We start from the raw sequence: 18,025 nt of genomic DNA, 5'->3' as shown, positions 1-18,025 counted from the left end.
GTATGCAATACAGGGTAGACTCTCAGAGCTATAAGAGTGATCAAACAAAGGACTCTTTCTGACCTGGTCCTTCAATTGCCAACTGCCTACATGGTGCTTGGGACTAAGCTATGTGCTGAGATGACCATTTAACAAAGTATTTTGCAAAGCAAGGGAAGACAAACCTCCAAATCAGAAGGAAATTTTAAAAGCGAGTGCTAAACGCCGTTATTAAATATTACAAGAGAGAAACGAATAGTCACTAAACTTTGGAATAGTGGGAACAGGCTTCTGGATCCCTGAAGGAGTACAGCTCTAAGTGGAGCCTTGAAGGTCATGTAGGGCTTGAGTAACTGGAAGCAAAAGACAATGCATGCTTCGAATGGGCTACAGACAGAGTGAGCAGGAAATGGACAGGGATGTTTTCCCTGATGCTTCCGGATACATCCTCAACTGATGGAGTTCTGGACCCAAACTCTTTGGAGTCCAATTATCCTTCAACCCAGCTCTAAAAGTTGTTGCACCTGTTACACCACTGTTAGTTAGGCCAGAAAGCAGAGATTTTGTGTGCACATATTTATGTACATAAGCACACACATACACACACACATTAACATCACATACATACGTATGTGCAAATATATATATGTTATTATCTTTCACACGGCTCTTTTGATCACAGTTAATAATTAATGTATTTTTGAAGAGTCTACCTTTTGCTAAGCCTTGTGTAAGACCTAAGATGAAAAATATTTCCCATCGTCAAGGAGCAAATGTCCATCAAGTGAAGAAGGAAAAGTAAAGTATTGCAAAGAGAACAGCATAAATAAAGGCCGGGAAGTAGGTAACCTTGCGCCCCTTCTTGACAATGGCAAGTATTTCATTTGAACCATTGTTGAAAGAGGAGTCCATTAGGGAATGAATTTGATGAAGAAAGACCTCATGGAAAACAATGTATATCATGTTCAGAAGCTTAGGATTTAGATAACAGAGAAGCTTTAAAAGGTTTTCACTGGAAGGACAATGTAATTAGATTTAGACTTTAGACAGTCTCTCTGGCAGCAATGTAGACAGTAAGACTAAAGATCTGGACAAATTTGCACAGTATTATAAAAGAATAAGTGATAGGACACACCACATAGTCAATGAAATATTAAACAGAATCAGTAAGATTTGGTTCCATATTAGATGTGGGAAATGAAGGAAATGAGAAATCTAGGATAACTACCAGGTTTAAGGTTTGGGTGACAAAGTAGATGGTGGTTCCACTCAGCAAGGTAGGGAACACAAAAGAGGAGAAAGTATAAACCAGATTAGATAACAGAGAAGGACAGGATGACCTGCCCTAGGAACAGGTTGAGTTTGAGGAAATCTGAGGAAGTGAAGACGTAGTTGTCTGCTTTATAAAATGAAGCTTGAAAAGGGACTTCTAGATCAGGGCTCAGCAAACGAGGACCTGCCCATCACCTGTTTGTGTACCTCCTGTGATGTAAAAATAGTTTTGCCTAATTTAAATGGTTGAAAAAAAATGAAGAAGTGTGACATGTACACACTGCTATATTTAAAATAGATAACCAACAAGGACCTACTGTAAAAAAAATTAATTAATTAATTTAAAAAAGAAGAAGAATATGTTACATTAGTTTTATAGGACTGTCACAACAAAGTACCACAGACTGGATAGCTTAAACAACAGAAATTTATTTTCTCACGGTTCTGGAGGCTGGAAGTCTGAGTTGTCCACACGGTATTGTCAGGGTTGGTTTCTTCCGAGGCCTCTCTCCTGAATTTGTAGGTGGCTGTCTTCTCCTTGTGTTGTCACATGGTCTTCCTTCTATATCATTCTGTCTAAATTTCCTCTTCTTATAAGGGCACAAGTCATAATGGATTAGGGCCCACCATAATGACCTCATTTTAATTACCTCTTTAAAGATTCTATTTACAAATACAGTTACATTCTGAGGTATTAGGAGTTAGGACTACATCCACATTGCATGAAATTCAAATTCCAGTGTTTTATTGGAACATGGCTGTGCTCCTTCATTTACGTTGCCTATGGCTGCTTTTGTGCTACAACAGTGGGGTTGAGTAGTTGTGACAGAGACCGTATGGCCTGCAAAGCCTAAATTCTATACTATCTGGGCCTTTACAGAAAAAGTTTGCATCCTCTACTCTAGATAAAAGATGTGTTGGCAGTTACCAGTTTAGGGCTGGTAATATGAGCGATGAGATTACTAAGGAAGAGTGAGTTGTGTGAAAGGAAAGAGGGCGAAGCATGCACCCTTAAGACACAAACAGGTCAAAGAAGAAAGAAGAAAAGAAGCTACCAGGGTAACGGGGACAGAATGAGCAGAGCTGTCAGAGGAAAAGAGTAGTTGAACTGTGTACACTGTCTTCTTTCTCATGAGAGGGAGCAATGAACAGTGACAAGAAAACAGAAGGGTTCTAGTGTCACGGAAGCCAGCATTTCACATAGACGGAGCTGGTGAATTAAAGCAAACACTATAAAAAGGAGAGGATAATAAGCATTAAAAATGGCTTTTAGATTTATTAATGGTCTATTTGCTTTGGAAATGTCATGTAATAGATAATTTAATATATATTAAATACTTAATTTATTATATATTTAATTATACATAAATTTAATTAATATATATTTAATTTTATAAATGTTTAATATATAAATACTTAATTTAATATTTCTGAAAGGCAGTTTTGCCTTCATAGGGCTTGCAGAATATTCCCAATAAAATAATCAGGTTTCTGTACTGTAACTATTTATATTCTGAAGACACTTCTTGTGAAATTATCTCTAGAATAATACTTTAACCAGTGAGTAAAGGGAGATAAAAAGAACAATTTCAAATACATTCTAAAATCAGTTATTGTGTACACATTTTAAAAAGTGAAATTTTCAAATATTTCTGCATATATGTCAAACTTACCAGAAAAACACCAAATTTCCATTTCACTTTATGCTGAGAAAATTATTGTACTTTGAAATTTACTCCTTTCATGTTACTATCAAATCTGTAACTATTCCTCCTTAAAGCAAGCCACTTTCATATAAAGAATGGATATTACTAACCTTCCATATTTTGTACTATTTTATATTTGGTGCCTTGAAAGAAGTTATTCAAAAAGAATAGCACTGAGAACTTTATCAAAGTTCAAAACAGGTATTTGAATAGAAAAGTGAGCCATAATCATGAACCAGTGGTTTCAAAATTATGATTAGATCAAAACAGATGCACTGTTTCTATGAGTTGTTAAGACCAGTGCAGAGGACCTATGTATGCTTATAAGCATTACTTGCTATCAACAAGAAATTAGCTCAAACATATAGATTCAGAGTGCAAGAGCCAAAGCATATTGCAAAAGTACTAAAGAAGGAACTGTCACTAAAATTCAATGCATTAAAGACAAATACGTAATGAACACACAGAATAACTATTGGTTTTTTGAGTGTAATTTTATTACTATTAAATTCTCTTATGCTTCTTATATTTACTCTTGAATCTCGTTTTTCTCTATTAATATTATAATCATCTTTAAATCTGCAGTTTTCTTGAAAGATTTTTGACCCTTTCTACATTTTTTGGAACATTATTTATGTTTCTACCCAAAGTTATTTATTTTCTAATATTTTGCTTTTTAGGAAAGAAAAAATATTTAAAGGAAAAGGTGAAAATTATTCTTGAGAACACATCCATCTGAAGTAAGTACTTTGATGTACATTCTAATATTTGTATTGGGCTGCGTTTTCTATTACCTTATCATTTCAGAAGCAATGGAACAAATTGGTCTGCACATGAGAAAAGTATTTTCATTTGAAAGACCCAATGCTCTATTTAGAAATGGTTCCTGCATAACAAAGTACTGGAAATAGATTTTTTTTAACATCTTTATTGGAGTATAATTGCTGTACAATGTGTGTTAGTTTCTGATTTATAACAAAGTGAATCAGCTATACATACAACCCCATATCTCCTCCCTCTTGCGTCTCCCTCCCACCCTCCCTATCCCACCCCTCTAGGTGGTCACAAAGCACCGAGTTGATCTCTCTGTGCTATGCGGCTGCATCCCACTAGCTATCTGTTTTACATTTGGTAGTATATATTAGTCCATGTCACTCTCTCACTTCGTCCCAGTTACTTAATGTCTTAACACTACCTCTACCTTGAAGAAAGCTTTTGTGTCAGTTCTTTAAAATGTGTTCTCAAAGAAGACTATTTCCTAGAAAACGCGATCATATCTTTTGTCCCAATTTTGTTAAATGGATGCTACATTGATACAACTTTTAGTTGCATTTCACTTTAAGGAAAAAAGAAATGCTCTGGCTGTAGAGGGACCAGAAAAAAAAAGAAGAATGTGTGGTGAAAATATTCTTAATACTGTCTCCCATTCACTTAATTATTTAGATGTTTTGATGAACAAAATCCTATGCTTTGTTGTTCTTAGAATGTGAGATGAGTGTTAAATCCAGCATATACCAAATTCTCCAAAAGGGTAGCAATCATTTTATAACGATGTAGTGACTCTTTGTATGACCAAAATTTACATGCTGGGTGCTCAGCTCATAAAGTGCTTATGGGGAAGTCAAGGCTGAACTCAAACTTCACTGTGGGACCTGCTAGTAACTATCATTTTTTATTCCTAACATATTAGGCAGAGGAGGGAGTTGAAGCCTAACTTTTTTTGTTCAGTCAAAGTGCAGATGGCAGAACGGCTGCATAGTCTTCAGCCTACTTTTGAGTTAATCAAGAGTTAAGTCCAGAAACAAGGGAGAATGAGTAAGTAGTCTTACTTTTTAGCAAGCATCTTTACCATTTGCCAAAGTTTTTCAGAAATAAAATTGATCAATTTCTACATGTGTCACTCAATCATGAACAATCTAGAATTTGACCAAATTTTGTGAGTTACATATTTTTGGTTATTTGTTTGCATGCCTGTTCTCTAACTATACCCCTTCCCTCAACACTCTACACATACATGCAACACTTAGACTGCCAGGTAGCCAAGCAGAAAAAAATATCCCCAGTCTCAGAAGTTTGTTTCCTAAGTTAGACAATATTTTCAACTTTCCTAAAGATGTTCCTTTCATCACTTTTTGGTGAAAATACCGTATGTCCCCATGGCTTGCATAATAGAAAATGTAATCATATACATCTGAGCAAGGTGAAGAATGCCAAGGCAGACCCAGAAGCCAAATTTTGTTATCTTAATCTTCCACACTTAGTTCCAGAAAAAATATTAAAGCTTAAAATAATAGGGTATAAAAGCACTAAAATGTTTCTATTTCATAGAATGTGGAATTGTAGTTTTAAAACCCTTTACAATTTTTTAAAAAGCTACCAATTAAGCTGCTAAAGTTTGGAGGGTTTTTCCTTCACTATAAAAGCCCCCATAATTCAATTTTCATTTGAACAGTCAAGAAATATATACAAAGGATCTGCGTAAATTGTAAGCCTTGCCATTTTTTTCTTTTTTCCATTTACAGCCTCCACCTTTCTCGTCTTCCCCAACCCTATCCTTTAACCTATTCTCTAAGTCACTTTTTGCTGCTGATAATCTTTTCAATTTTGTTATAATTATATATTAACTGGGTCTCCTAAAGTCTGAATGCGTTGTCGCAAAATACTGAATGTAAAGGACTTGATAGGCTGTGAAAAAAGCTATTTCTCTTCCTAAGTAAACTCTGGTTATCATCTTCATCTATTGAAATCAAGTTTCTGTCTATATTGGTTATTGGGTCACAGGAGAATGGCTGGGTGGATTTGAATGGTGTGTTTGGTATGGTATGTACAAGATTCATTTTGGAGCATCCTGGCTGGCGGTGGTGATAAAGGGCATCTCCAAGGGTGGGCAGTCATCTGCAGATTGCTGCTGAAAGTGACCCTTAGGACTGCTATGCAGAAAGAAGACAGTGGTTTCAAATATGAGCCCAAAAGGCAGGGGTTGACTTGCAGTTGGGCTACCTTTCTTGTGGACATTCCCGTAAGTGAGCAGTAGCAAGGACTTCTATATTTAAAGATAGTCTTTGATTATGCCAAGCGATTCTGGAGTGTCCAGCTGGTATATGACAATACCATGTTGTAGCTTTAATTTCTCAAAAATATTATTTATACTCTTACCAAAATGGTATAAATTGATAGCTTTACGTTGTTTCACACTTGGACCAAAATATTTCTGGAAGAGAACCAATGCAAATTTCAAGAGAAGAAATCAAGACCTAAACCAAGCTCAAACTCAATACACTTTTTTCTTTGGTTTTGTTTAGTTTTCCTATATACCAAGTGTCAAGTACTATGCTATATATAGTGAATTGAAAGAAATATTTAAGTTGTAGTACTTGACCTCAAATAACTGACAGTCCTGTGAGGTAAGAAACTATATTTGCCTCATGTAATGCATGATGGAGAAGGGGTTTAGACAGTGTATTATGTCAACACTGAGCAAAGCTGACTAGTCTTTCCTGGATATATAGAAAGCCTTCTTTAAGGTATCTGCTTCCATATATAAAAACCTGCAATTTTAACTGTTTACAAAGCAGACATTCATGCCACTAGAAGTCTGAAAAAATTTTGGCAACATCAAACAAAAAATCTCAATATATAAACGTTCTGATTCATTTTGTTTGACCTAAAACATTAGTCAACAAGTTTTTACACAGAAACTATGTAAATTTACCATTTTTCTCTCTTCTTCCCATTTCCCATGTGCTCTCCCTTTGATCTGCTCCAACATTGTCCAGGGTCGTGTTGCCATAATTCTCTTGCACTTGGTCTTGATCTCCCAAACTAAAAGAAAGGGCAGAGTTGTCCAGGGAGGAAATGGACAACAATGGCATTTGGGGGCAGAGAGGCTACCTGAAATTGTGGCTTTGGAACAGACCAGGAAAGGCTCTGTCTGCCATATATGGAGGTGTTCCCTTGGAGGCTTTATGCAGCACATTGGCAAGATCAGATCTTTATTTCAGAAATATGATTGCAAAGCACAGAGATAAAAGAATAATTTCATTAACACAGAAGAGATAAAACAAGGGTCTAGAGGGCTGTTATAGAAGGATTTCATCATCTCCTTTCAGCCCAAGAGGCTGTGTTAGTTTGCTAGGGCTGCTGTGACAAAGTACTACAAACTGAGTAGTTTAAACAACAGAAACTTATTGTCTCAAAGTTCTGGAGTCTAGAGGTCTGAAATCAAGTTGTTGGCAGGGTCTTTTCCTTCTGAGGGCTGTGAAGGAGAGATCTGATCAAGGCTTCTGTCTTGAATTTATAGATGACTGTCTTTATATTCACATAGTGTTTTCCCTGTGTACATGTCTGTATACGAATTTCCCCTTCTTATAAGGACACCAGTCATAACAGATTAGGGCCCACCCTAGTTGACCTCATTTTAAACCTGACTACCTCTGTAAAGACCCTATATCCAATAAGGTTGTATTTGAGGTCCTGGGGCTTAGGACTTCCACATATGAATTTTGAGAGGGAAACAATCCAACCCAACAGAGGCCAATAGCCAAGGATTAAATAATTTGAAATCACACAGTTAGTCAGGATTAAAATCTAGATCTGTTAACCCCTAGTCCAGGACTCTGTCTGTGATACTAGAGGTGATGCTGGAAAGCTGTCTGTTGCCAGCCAGCATTGTGGTTTCAATAAGGTAGCATATAAAGTGCTGATATTTGTCCATAAGGAATCAGTTATCAGCAAAGAGATTGACTAATGTCTTGAGAAAACTTTAAATTAGAATACTGTTTTTGGAAACCAAATTGATTTTTTAATAGAATTTAGAAAGCAAAGTTACTCCTCTTAAAGCAAACATCAGGAGGTAATTCAAAGTACTACCCCCAAGCCCTACTCATGCAGTATTACTCAGCATTATCCAGTGGTGCTTTCAAACAAATCCCAGGAGCACAGTTTGTGAAAAATTAAATGCAATAGTGTGTTTTTACTGGTTAAAACTCCACTTTTTAATGTTCAATAACTTTTTTGCTTCTATAATAATGTTATAGTGCTTACATCATAGTATCCAAACCAAGACAAGGTCTAAGTGGTGGTAATATGGAGTCTAAACTTGGGAACAAACATCAAATTTGCTTTCCCTTATGCCATAAGTCAGCTCGTATAATGATTAATACAGGATTTATATAGGTAGTGCTCAAATGCTATAAACCATTCAATAGATGGTTAACCACAGATAATTCAAATTATTCATTAACTAAATCTTTGCAACCATCTAATAGAAATTTGCTTAGCACTACTAAAAAAGACTTCATTACTTGAAGAGGTAGAACAGTTTTATTAGTTGTCAAAATTGTTATGCCAAGGCCATTTATCTATTTTTTTGGTGAGAGAAAGTATATGATAACATTTCTTAATAAGTATGAGCTTACACAGAGATGTCCCTCAAGGAACTTGGAAATAAGTAAAATGAACTTGTCCATGGAGAAGTAAATTGTAAAAGCAACAAGTAATGGATCAGAGAAGACATAACGCAATCACTGGAAAGAGACAGGACGGCTTATAGGCCATACATTTGGATTTAATTCTAATCCAGTTATACACACATATGCTTGCATACACACATACATGCACACCCATTCAAAAGGACTATGTCTATTAGAAAAGCAATTGGTCAGCATAAAAATAAGAAGAGTCAGAGAGGCAGCTGTTAGCAGTGCCTACTCAAACACCATAAGGTAGAGAAAAACTTAGCCTCCAACCATGAGGTATTTTCAGTCCATATGGCAAGTCTATCCCTCCAATGGAGACGGATGGAGGTGATGATAACTGGTGGACTTTACTGATTTCTGGTTTTATTGGCAAACACTTTACTTTGTGAGAGGGGTATGTTAAACCACCCTAGAATGAGGCAATTCCATATTTATATAGTTTAACTTCTTTTGTTCTGATTCTACTCTCAAATAGCATCTTTCTGATTATGATTTACTTTCTCTATGTAGCTTGACTATAGAGAGAGAATATGCTAATCAGGCTAGTAGAGTACTCTAGTCCCATGCGATTGAACTAGTTCTAACTGCAAATTAATACATTGACATTCTGGTATCTGTCCCTCATGACTATTGTGCATGCCAGTTATCCTCAGGAATTTTCTTAAGACTATATTTGAGTTAGTGTTATGGCCTTCAAAAAGAATGAGCAGCCTAATCTGTACTTTATCTGACTCTGTCTGGCTCCAGGAGGCCTGCCCTTAGATGACACTATTATCACTTCCTTCCTTTTCTTATTCATTTCTACACTGAACAGTAAGTAAATGTTCTCACCAGTATGTTTCTAAGAAGTTTTTCTCTTTCTCTATTCTTAAACAAGAGAAACATGTCTAGTTGGCCTAAAGTCAACCATATGCATCCTCTAATTAATCTCTTTAAAACACAAACACACACACAAATTATTACTTTTAAGACCTTAAAGATTTCACTCAATTAACACTGAGTTTCATTGTAGAACTAATATTGTACTTTATTAGAAATACAATTTCATTCCATTAGTTCATATTCTTAAAAATGCTTCAAATGGAAATGTCTTTGAGTGTTAAGTATTTAACCGCCTGAAGGCTTGTTATTTATCGTTAATGTTTCATCAAGAAATAACTTTTTTATAGCCTAGTTTTAGAATTCCATCAATAAGTACAAAGCTTCACAATAGATCCTTGAGCCTCCATTCCTAATAATAAGTAACATTTATCTCTTTGTTTTATACACGTTATGTGGAATTAGAGCCCCCTGTAGAGACATTTGATTAGGAATTATAAAACCAATGTGGCATGCAGTCGTTGTCCTGATATTTTCAAACCATCAACAAAGAATGGAAAAAGGGGCACCTGGGCCCTGACCTGCCATGTGGGAACATATTATACAGGAGGGTATCTCTCTGAGAGTCACTAGCTAGACTGCCTGTGTAAAGTTAGATAAGGGGTAAACTTAATGTTGAGAGAAATCTATAAATAATTATGCAGTTCACCAAGCAAGGTAACACTGCACCCTGTGGGGTCTGAATCAGATGACTCAGTATGTGAAGAAAAATATTCGTATTTAACTGGAATTTAATTTAGTTTCACATCCTCAATATACGTTACTCTTCCCTAAATTAGGTCACTAAATTGGTAGTGTTTTGAAGTGTTAATTACTTTTGCCATGTCTGTCAGGCCTACAAACCAACTTTTGTAGTTTATAATGTAAATCCACACTGATCCAGACTAATTTGAGGGGTTAATTCCATGGTGATCAATGAAATGGCTAAAATGATGACTACAGACTAAAATTCAACACCCATTTATGATAAAAACCCTCCAGAAAGTAGGCATAGAGGGAACTTTCCTCAACATAATAAAGGCCATATATGACAAACCCACAGCCAACATCGTCGTCAATGGTGAAAAACTGAAACCATTTCCACTAAGATCAGGAACAAGACAAGGTTGCCCACTCTCACCACTTCTATTCAACATAGTTTTGGAAGTTTTAGCCACAGCAATCAGAGAAGAAAGGAAATAAAAGGAATCCAAATTGGAAAAGAAGAAGTAAAGCTGTCACTATTTGCAGATGACATGATACTATACATAGAGAATCCTAAGGATGCTACCAGAAAACTACTAGAGCTAATCAATGAACTTGGTAAAGTAGCAGGATATAAAATGAATACACAGAAATCTCTGACATTCCTATACACTAATGATGAAAAATCTGAAAGTGAAATTAAGAAAACACTCCGATTTACCATTGCAACAAAAAGAATAAAATATCTAGGAATAAACCTACCTAAGGAGACAAAAGACCTGTATGCAGAAAATTATCAGACACTGATGAAAGAAATTAAAGATGATACAAACAGATGGAGAGATATACCATGTTCTTGGATTGGAAGAATCAACATTGTGAAAATGACTCTACTACCCAAAGCAATCTGCAGATTCAATGCAATGCCTATCAAGCTACCACTGGCATTTTTCACAGAACTAGAACAAAGAATTTCACAATTTGTATGGAAACACAAAAGACCTCGAATAGTCAAAGCAATCTTGAGAACGAAAAACGGAGCTGGAGGAATCAGGCTCCCTGACTTCAGATTATACCACAAAGCTACAGTAATCAAGATAGTATGGTACTGGCACAAAAATAGAAATATACATCCATGGAACAGGATAGAAAGCCCAGAGATAAACCCATGCACATATGGTTACCTTATCTTTGATAAAGGAGGCAGGAATGTACAGTGGAGAAAGGACAGCCTCTTCAATAAGTGGTGCTGGGAAAACTGGACAGGCACATGTAAAAGTATGAGAACACTCCCTAACACCATACACAAAAATAAGCTCAAAGTGGATTAAAGACCTAAATGTAAGGCCAGAAACTATCAAACTCTTAGAGGAAAACATAGGCAGAAAACTCTATGACATAAGTCACAGCAAGATCCTTTTTGACCCACCTCTTAGAGAAATGGAAATAAAAACAAAAATAAACAAATGCGACCTAATGAAACTTCAAAGCTTTTGCACAGCAAAGGAAACCATAAACAAGACCAAAAAACAACCTTCAGAATTGGAGAAAATATTTGCAAATGAAGCAACTGACAAAGGATTAATCTCCAGAATTTATAAGGAGCTCATGCAGCTCAATAACAAAAAAACAAAGAACCCAATCCAAAAATGGGCAGAAGACCTAAATAGACATTTCTCCAAAGAAGATATACAGACTGCCAACAAACACACGAAAGAATGCTCAACATCAGAGAAATGCAAATCAAAACTACAATGAGATATCATCTCACACCAGTCAGAATGGCCATCATCAAAAAATCTAGAAACAATAAATGCTGGAGAGGGTGTGGAGAAAAGGGAACAGTCTTGCACTGCTGGTGGGAATGTGAATTGGTAGAGCCACTATGGAGAACAGTATGGAAGTTCATTAAAAATCTACAAATAGAACTACCATATGACCCAGCAATCCCACTACTGGGCATATACCCTGAGAAAACCATAATTCAAAAAGAGTCACGTACCAAAATGTTCATTGCAGCTCTATTTACAATAGCCAGGAGATGGAAGCAACCTAAGTGTCCATCATCAGATGAATGGATAAAGAAGATGTGGCACATATATACAATGGAATATTACTCAGCCATAAAAAGAAACGAAATTGAGTTATTTGTAGTGAGGTGGATGGACCTAGAGTCTGTCATACAGAGTGAAGTAAGTCAGAAAGAGAAAGACAAATACCATATGCTAACACATATATATGGAATCTAAGGGAAAAAAATGTCATGAAGAACCTAGGGGTAAGATGGGAATAAAGACACAGACCTACTACAGAATGGACTTGAGGATATGGGGAGGGGGAAGGGTAAGCTGTGACAAAGCGAGAGAATGGCATGGACATATATACACTACCAAATGTAAAATAGATAGCTAGTGGGAAGCAGCTGCATAGCACAGGGAGATCAGCTCGGTGCTTTGTGACCACCTAGAGGGGTGGGATAGGGAGGGTGGGAGGGAGGGAGACACAAGAGGGAAGAGATATGGGAACATATTTATATGTATAACTGATTCACTTTGATATAAAGCAGGAACTAACACACCATTGTAAAGCAATTATGCTCCAATAAAGATGTAAAAAAAAAAAAAAATGAGGATTTCAAGTAAAGATCCTTCAAAACCTAATTTAATGAGAAGGGATTCATTTGTAATTAGCTCCATCATTTTTAAATATGTGCTAATAACTGTATTTAAATAAATAACCTCTGAAGTTAAATACACATCTCACTTTTTAATTTATTTCATCAAAAAGTTTTTTCTTTATAGATATTGTTCAGGAAATCTCCAGATCAACCCAAATCCAATTTTCATAACTGATGAATAACTTTGGAGGACACAGTGGGTTGTGGGCATTTGTGTTGTGTCTCCTTACAAACAGACATTGTGATGCAGAATCAACCAGAGCTTCCTGCAGCTTTGAAAGGAACATTAATTTTTGCATCCATCAGAAGAGCAAACTTCACTATTATTTTTATTGCTACCTTGTTAATTTTCCCCCATAACTCCTAGTAGTGTCTAATTATAGAGCCAGCTAATGCTATGGTAAGGTCTGCTGGTTAATAGAGATGTTTCTGATTCAACTGACAAATGTCCTCTGAAACACTTGAGCTCTTAAATTAAACTGATGACTCATGCTTCATAAGAGGCAGTAAATATCCCTGTTCATTTTGGCAATCCAAGGAGATTTTTTATAAACTGGAAAAGGTTAAGAGATGCAGCTCAGGTTCCTGGGACAATATTTGACGTATAATGACCTTACCCTAGGAAAAGCTATTCTTCCCTAGAATATCAAGGCAAATACATGGTTCATTCAAATATACATTATAGGCTGTGTATATACAGTATAGAAAAGAGTGTTGGGGAGAGAGAGCTAGTGTTTATTGAACAGCTATTATATAGCCAGCAAGTGATAAGAACTTTACACAGACAGCCTTACTTCATACTCACCAAGATCCTACTAGGTATATAGTGTCAGTTTATCAAATTAATTAAACAAATAAAGAAATATAGTTGATAACACTGTATTGTATCATTGACATTTTCTAAGAGAGTAAAATTTAAAAAAGAAAGAAGGAAAAACTCAGAAGAATCAATGTGGCTTTGGGAAAAGAGAGATTTAGGCCATGCTGTTCACAGTATGTAGCCTCCAACATAGAGGGCATTAACCAGTTATGATTGGAATCCTTCAAAACCTGTTATCAAGAGTTAACATGTCCTTTAGTTAATAGACCAAAGGGAAAGAGAGGAAGTTACACAGGGTTAGCTGAGATAGTAGCTATCCTTTCACATATTTTTTCAAGGTAAATTTTCTAGTAGGTTCTATTTTGAATCCCGTAATTTGATGTATCTCATGTGGATGAGATGTGATGTATCTCATGTGCATCAATGAGAAGATACACTATTTTAAAATGAAAATTTGAAGCTCAGATTATTTTGTAATCTCTTCATCATAAACAGTATGATTATAGGTATGCCTGGTAATAACTATAGAGTATGTGTGCCTGTGTATGTGTCAGCCTAGGGGAAATCTGTGAAAAGCATTTTGCCTATATTATTAATGAATGTACTTAAGACCACTCAGGCAGCATAGTTTCGTAACCACAGATCTAGCACTGAATTAGATTGAACCAAAAGATAGTCAAGTCAGTAGTCATGGGATTAACACCACAGAGTTACCTTGCTTAACTGATTTTAAAATAGTCTATTTGACATATTAAGTTACAAAGAGAATGCTTTCATTATTTGAAAACAAGGTTTTTCATTTATCAAATACTTCTTTCTTTTCAATATGCTGATATTTAGATGCAGGTTAAATTAACAGTCTACTTGTCACTTTACCTCTGAAGTGATATGGTTAGGCCATGAAAAAGTGCTGTGAATAATTATATTGCACATGGCTGAATGTGACCAAGTTGTCCACTCCTTGGGTGTACCCAAGCCTCAGGCCTCCAGCATTCTGGAAATACTCTTTGCTGTGACCCTCAGATAAAAGTGATTTTATCCCCCTTTCTAGAGAAGAAACTTCAGTGTCCTTATAGATAAGGAGATTCTCTGGGGGCTTCTTAAATGTTAACTTTTAATTCAGCTTCCCCAGCTTCTCTGTCTCTGCTCTGTGTCTCACTTATTACTCATGCCATTCCTATTTTATATCATATTATTCCACAAAAGCAATTACTCACTTCTGAGAGTCCTACCAGCAACACATTGTGACCTGGGTGAATTCTATAACCTGGGAGAGGTGAAAATATTGGGCTGGCCTAAAAGTTTGTTCGGGTTTGTCCATAACATCTCATGAAAATCCCAAACGAACTTTTTGGCCAACCCAATATTTCTAATAGTGACAAACTCTAGAAGCAAAAATAAAAAAAGAAAGAAAAAAAAAATTGATAAATTTGACAACATAAAAATAAAATTTTATTTGGTATATTAAGACACACACAACCACCACCAAAGTCAAAAGATAAATGACAAAATAGTACAAAAATATTTGCAAATTATATCACAAAGAATTAATATCTTTAATATCTTTAATACCAATATATAAAGGACTTCTAAAGATAGAGAAGAAAACAATGTATCAATGATACAATAGAATAATGGACAAAATATATGAATTACAAAATCACAGAAAAAGAAATACGTGAATGTGGTGCTCAAATATGTGAAAAGATATTCCATATCACATGTAAGATAAATTAAAATCCACTGAGATACAGTTTCTCACCTAATTAGCAAAATTCAAAATTTTGTTATTGTCTGCTAGCGATGCAAAATCTAGACTCAAAAGGAAAAATAACCCACTTTCATACACCTATAAATTGACAGGAAAAATAGAGTGAGAGATGGATCAATATACATTGATTCAAAGATATACATCAATCAACTGAAAAATTTGAACCTTATTTGGATTTCAATTTGAAAAACAGATAGAATCATGAGACAATCAGAAAATTTGAATACTGACTAGACGATTATGAAAATAAATTTTTGGTAAAATTTATGTGTGATAATTATATTGTGTTTTTTTTTTTTAACTAAGTCCTTGTATTTTGAGGAAAGACACTGACATATTCATGGATAAAATGATAGGATGTTTGGCATTTGCTTCAAAATAATCCGGGCAGGCTGGCAGCAAAGGATGAGGTGGTATACATACAACAAAATTGATTATGAGTTGATCGCTGTTTATGTTAGGTGATAACTTCATTAAATTAATGTCTCCTTTTTATGTTATAGAAATTCTCCATATTAATGTTTCCAAAAGAACATCAAATATGTATTAAAAAATATAGTTGTCAGTCTGAAGCTCATTTTACTATAGAATATTTTAAATTGTGATATAAAAGGCAATGTCTGTACCACGCTCTGAAAGTCTGAAGTCAAAGACAGGTTTATTTTGTCAGGATTGTGTAATAAACAATTTGTAGCTCAAGATCAGACCCTTATTCTTTCACATTCCTTAGACATTTCCCATCACTTCTTAGACAATGCCCTTCCTAAGTCCTCTCTTCTCGTCCTCCTCTTCACTCTTTTCTCTGTTTACTTTACTTTGGGCCCTACCAACACTTCTCTCAGGAAACTAAAGAATTTTTAATGCAGAATAATTTTCTCTCTCGTTTTCTCTCCTTACTAATTGAGGGACTGCCTTGAGAACCATGTTTCTACATACAAAGTGACCATGAACTTGTTTCTTTTAAGGAAATATCCCCCTAAATTTAAATCAATCCTCCGTGCTACAAATTCATTACCTTATGTATTAAATAGATATATAGTCTCAAAATCTTAGTCTTTTGATAAAGTCATTGACTTATACCGTTCATATATTAGCAAATCAGTTTGTTAAGAATGATTATATTGTTTTTATTTAAAATTTTTAATTTATAAAGATTAATTTTGGCTGCTGTTAAAATATATAGGATATACTTTAAAATATATATATAAGAAAAAATGTATATCATCAAAGAAACAATTATCTTTAAGTAGTTCTGAATTAGAAAATCATCACATAAGTTTTATTTTTTTAAAAATCACTTTAAATTATTTTCACCATTTTATTTCCTCAATCTTTCCCAAAATCATTATTGAGACATTACAACTATAAAAATTTCAACCCACTAGAAAACTTTTGTATGACTTTATAGTTAAAATTTATCTGTAGCAATTTTTTGTACTGTGCAGAATTATTCATAATTGCCATATCAAAAGTCATTCCTTATTATTTCAACAAACATTTATTGAGTTCCAGACAACTTATTAGTTCCTGACAATACCGAAACATCACTTCTTTCCCCTGTATCCCTAAGGATCTCCTGGCAGAGCCTCTTCTCTTCCCATGGGTGCACGGCTATAAAAATGCACCTCCAGCTTCCCCTGCAACTTCTGTAGTTTGGATCAAGAAAATGCTGTTGATTCCTTTCTCCATTTATTTTGTGCATGAAACCCTTGCCTCTTTTGGAATTCACATATCTCAGAGAAGTACACCATTTACTCCTGGGGAGCTACTCATTTATTTTAGGCTTCTTGGACAATCATTTTTACATTGCTTCTGGAAAAAAAATAAAGTGTTTTCAAGGAAATATCCCCAATCCCCAATGCAAACTTATGCACTAAACTATTGCCTAGTTTAAATGCAGGAGAATAACATTCTTGGAAAGGCTGGCTATAGACAGGACATTTTTAGAAGAAGCTAGAAACAGTATTATAACTTTCTGGGATGGTCAACAGTGACTTTGCTTCATTGATGTCATGTCTCCAATATAAGGTATTGTCACCTGATAAGTCTTAGAATACATTTTTTTGCTGCAGTATGAGGAAGTTTTTTTTTTTTTTAACCATATGTACCTTAGTTGATTAGTTAATAAATTCACTACTATAATTCAATCTGAAATAGGAAAACAAGTTTAATTCCCTTTTCCTGGAAGCAAGTTCTTTTTGAGAAATAGCACACCATTTAGCTAGTTAGTTTGGAAAGGACTCAGTAACTTTTTATTTGAGCCCTCCCAAATACAATAGCAACATTATTCCACATGGTTTTGGTTCTTTCCTGGTTCCTCTTACTCTGAAATTTCTGACTTAATGCAAAAGCTCATGTCACACATTTTAGTCCTGAGGGAAATTACTGTGACCTGTTTTTTTACTTTCTTCAGGGAGTTTTTTTTTCACTTCCCCTTCCCCCAATTGTTGACTATTTCTTACCAGCCACACTCCACTAAATCCTCCTTCTGGCAGGGCATGCCAGCTGTCTACTGAGGATGCATCTAATCTTGGTCCCTGTCTGTCATTTGGCTTTTTTAAAATGGTCCCAGTTAAAAGTGTTGTGTAATAAAAATAAACAGGTTCACCTCCCTGAGTGCTATGACTCACCCTCATTAAAGCCGTTGATGCCTTAAACGACACTGATTTTACCTTTCTCTTCAGAGTAGAAAAGCTAACGTGTGTACTTTCCAATAGAGTCAGGGCCACAAGATTCTTGTATTTTAGTAAATCCACATTT

At 35.3% G+C, this 18,025-nt stretch overlaps 1 long non-coding RNA gene across 1 annotated transcript in view; it reads left to right on the top strand.

Moving 5' to 3' along the window:
* LOC113618198 (uncharacterized) overlaps positions 1 to 18,025 on the top strand; it is a 632,034-nt gene that overhangs the window by 554,718 nt on the left and 59,291 nt on the right. Inside the window, exon 9 of the long non-coding RNA XR_003431920.1 lies at positions 3,638 to 3,697. This is a non-coding gene — a long non-coding RNA (uncharacterized LOC113618198). The remainder of the gene's footprint in view (positions 1 to 3,637; positions 3,698 to 18,025) is intronic.

The sequence above is a fragment of the Aethalodelphis obliquidens genome, unplaced genomic scaffold, assembly GCF_003676395.1.
Source record: "Aethalodelphis obliquidens isolate GAN/ISIS:26980383/991018 unplaced genomic scaffold, ASM367639v1 scaffold5, whole genome shotgun sequence".
NCBI lineage: Eukaryota > Metazoa > Chordata > Mammalia > Artiodactyla > Delphinidae > Aethalodelphis > Aethalodelphis obliquidens.
The sequence above is the reverse complement of the archived record's forward strand: the minus strand, read 5'-3'. Positions and strand labels throughout refer to the sequence as shown.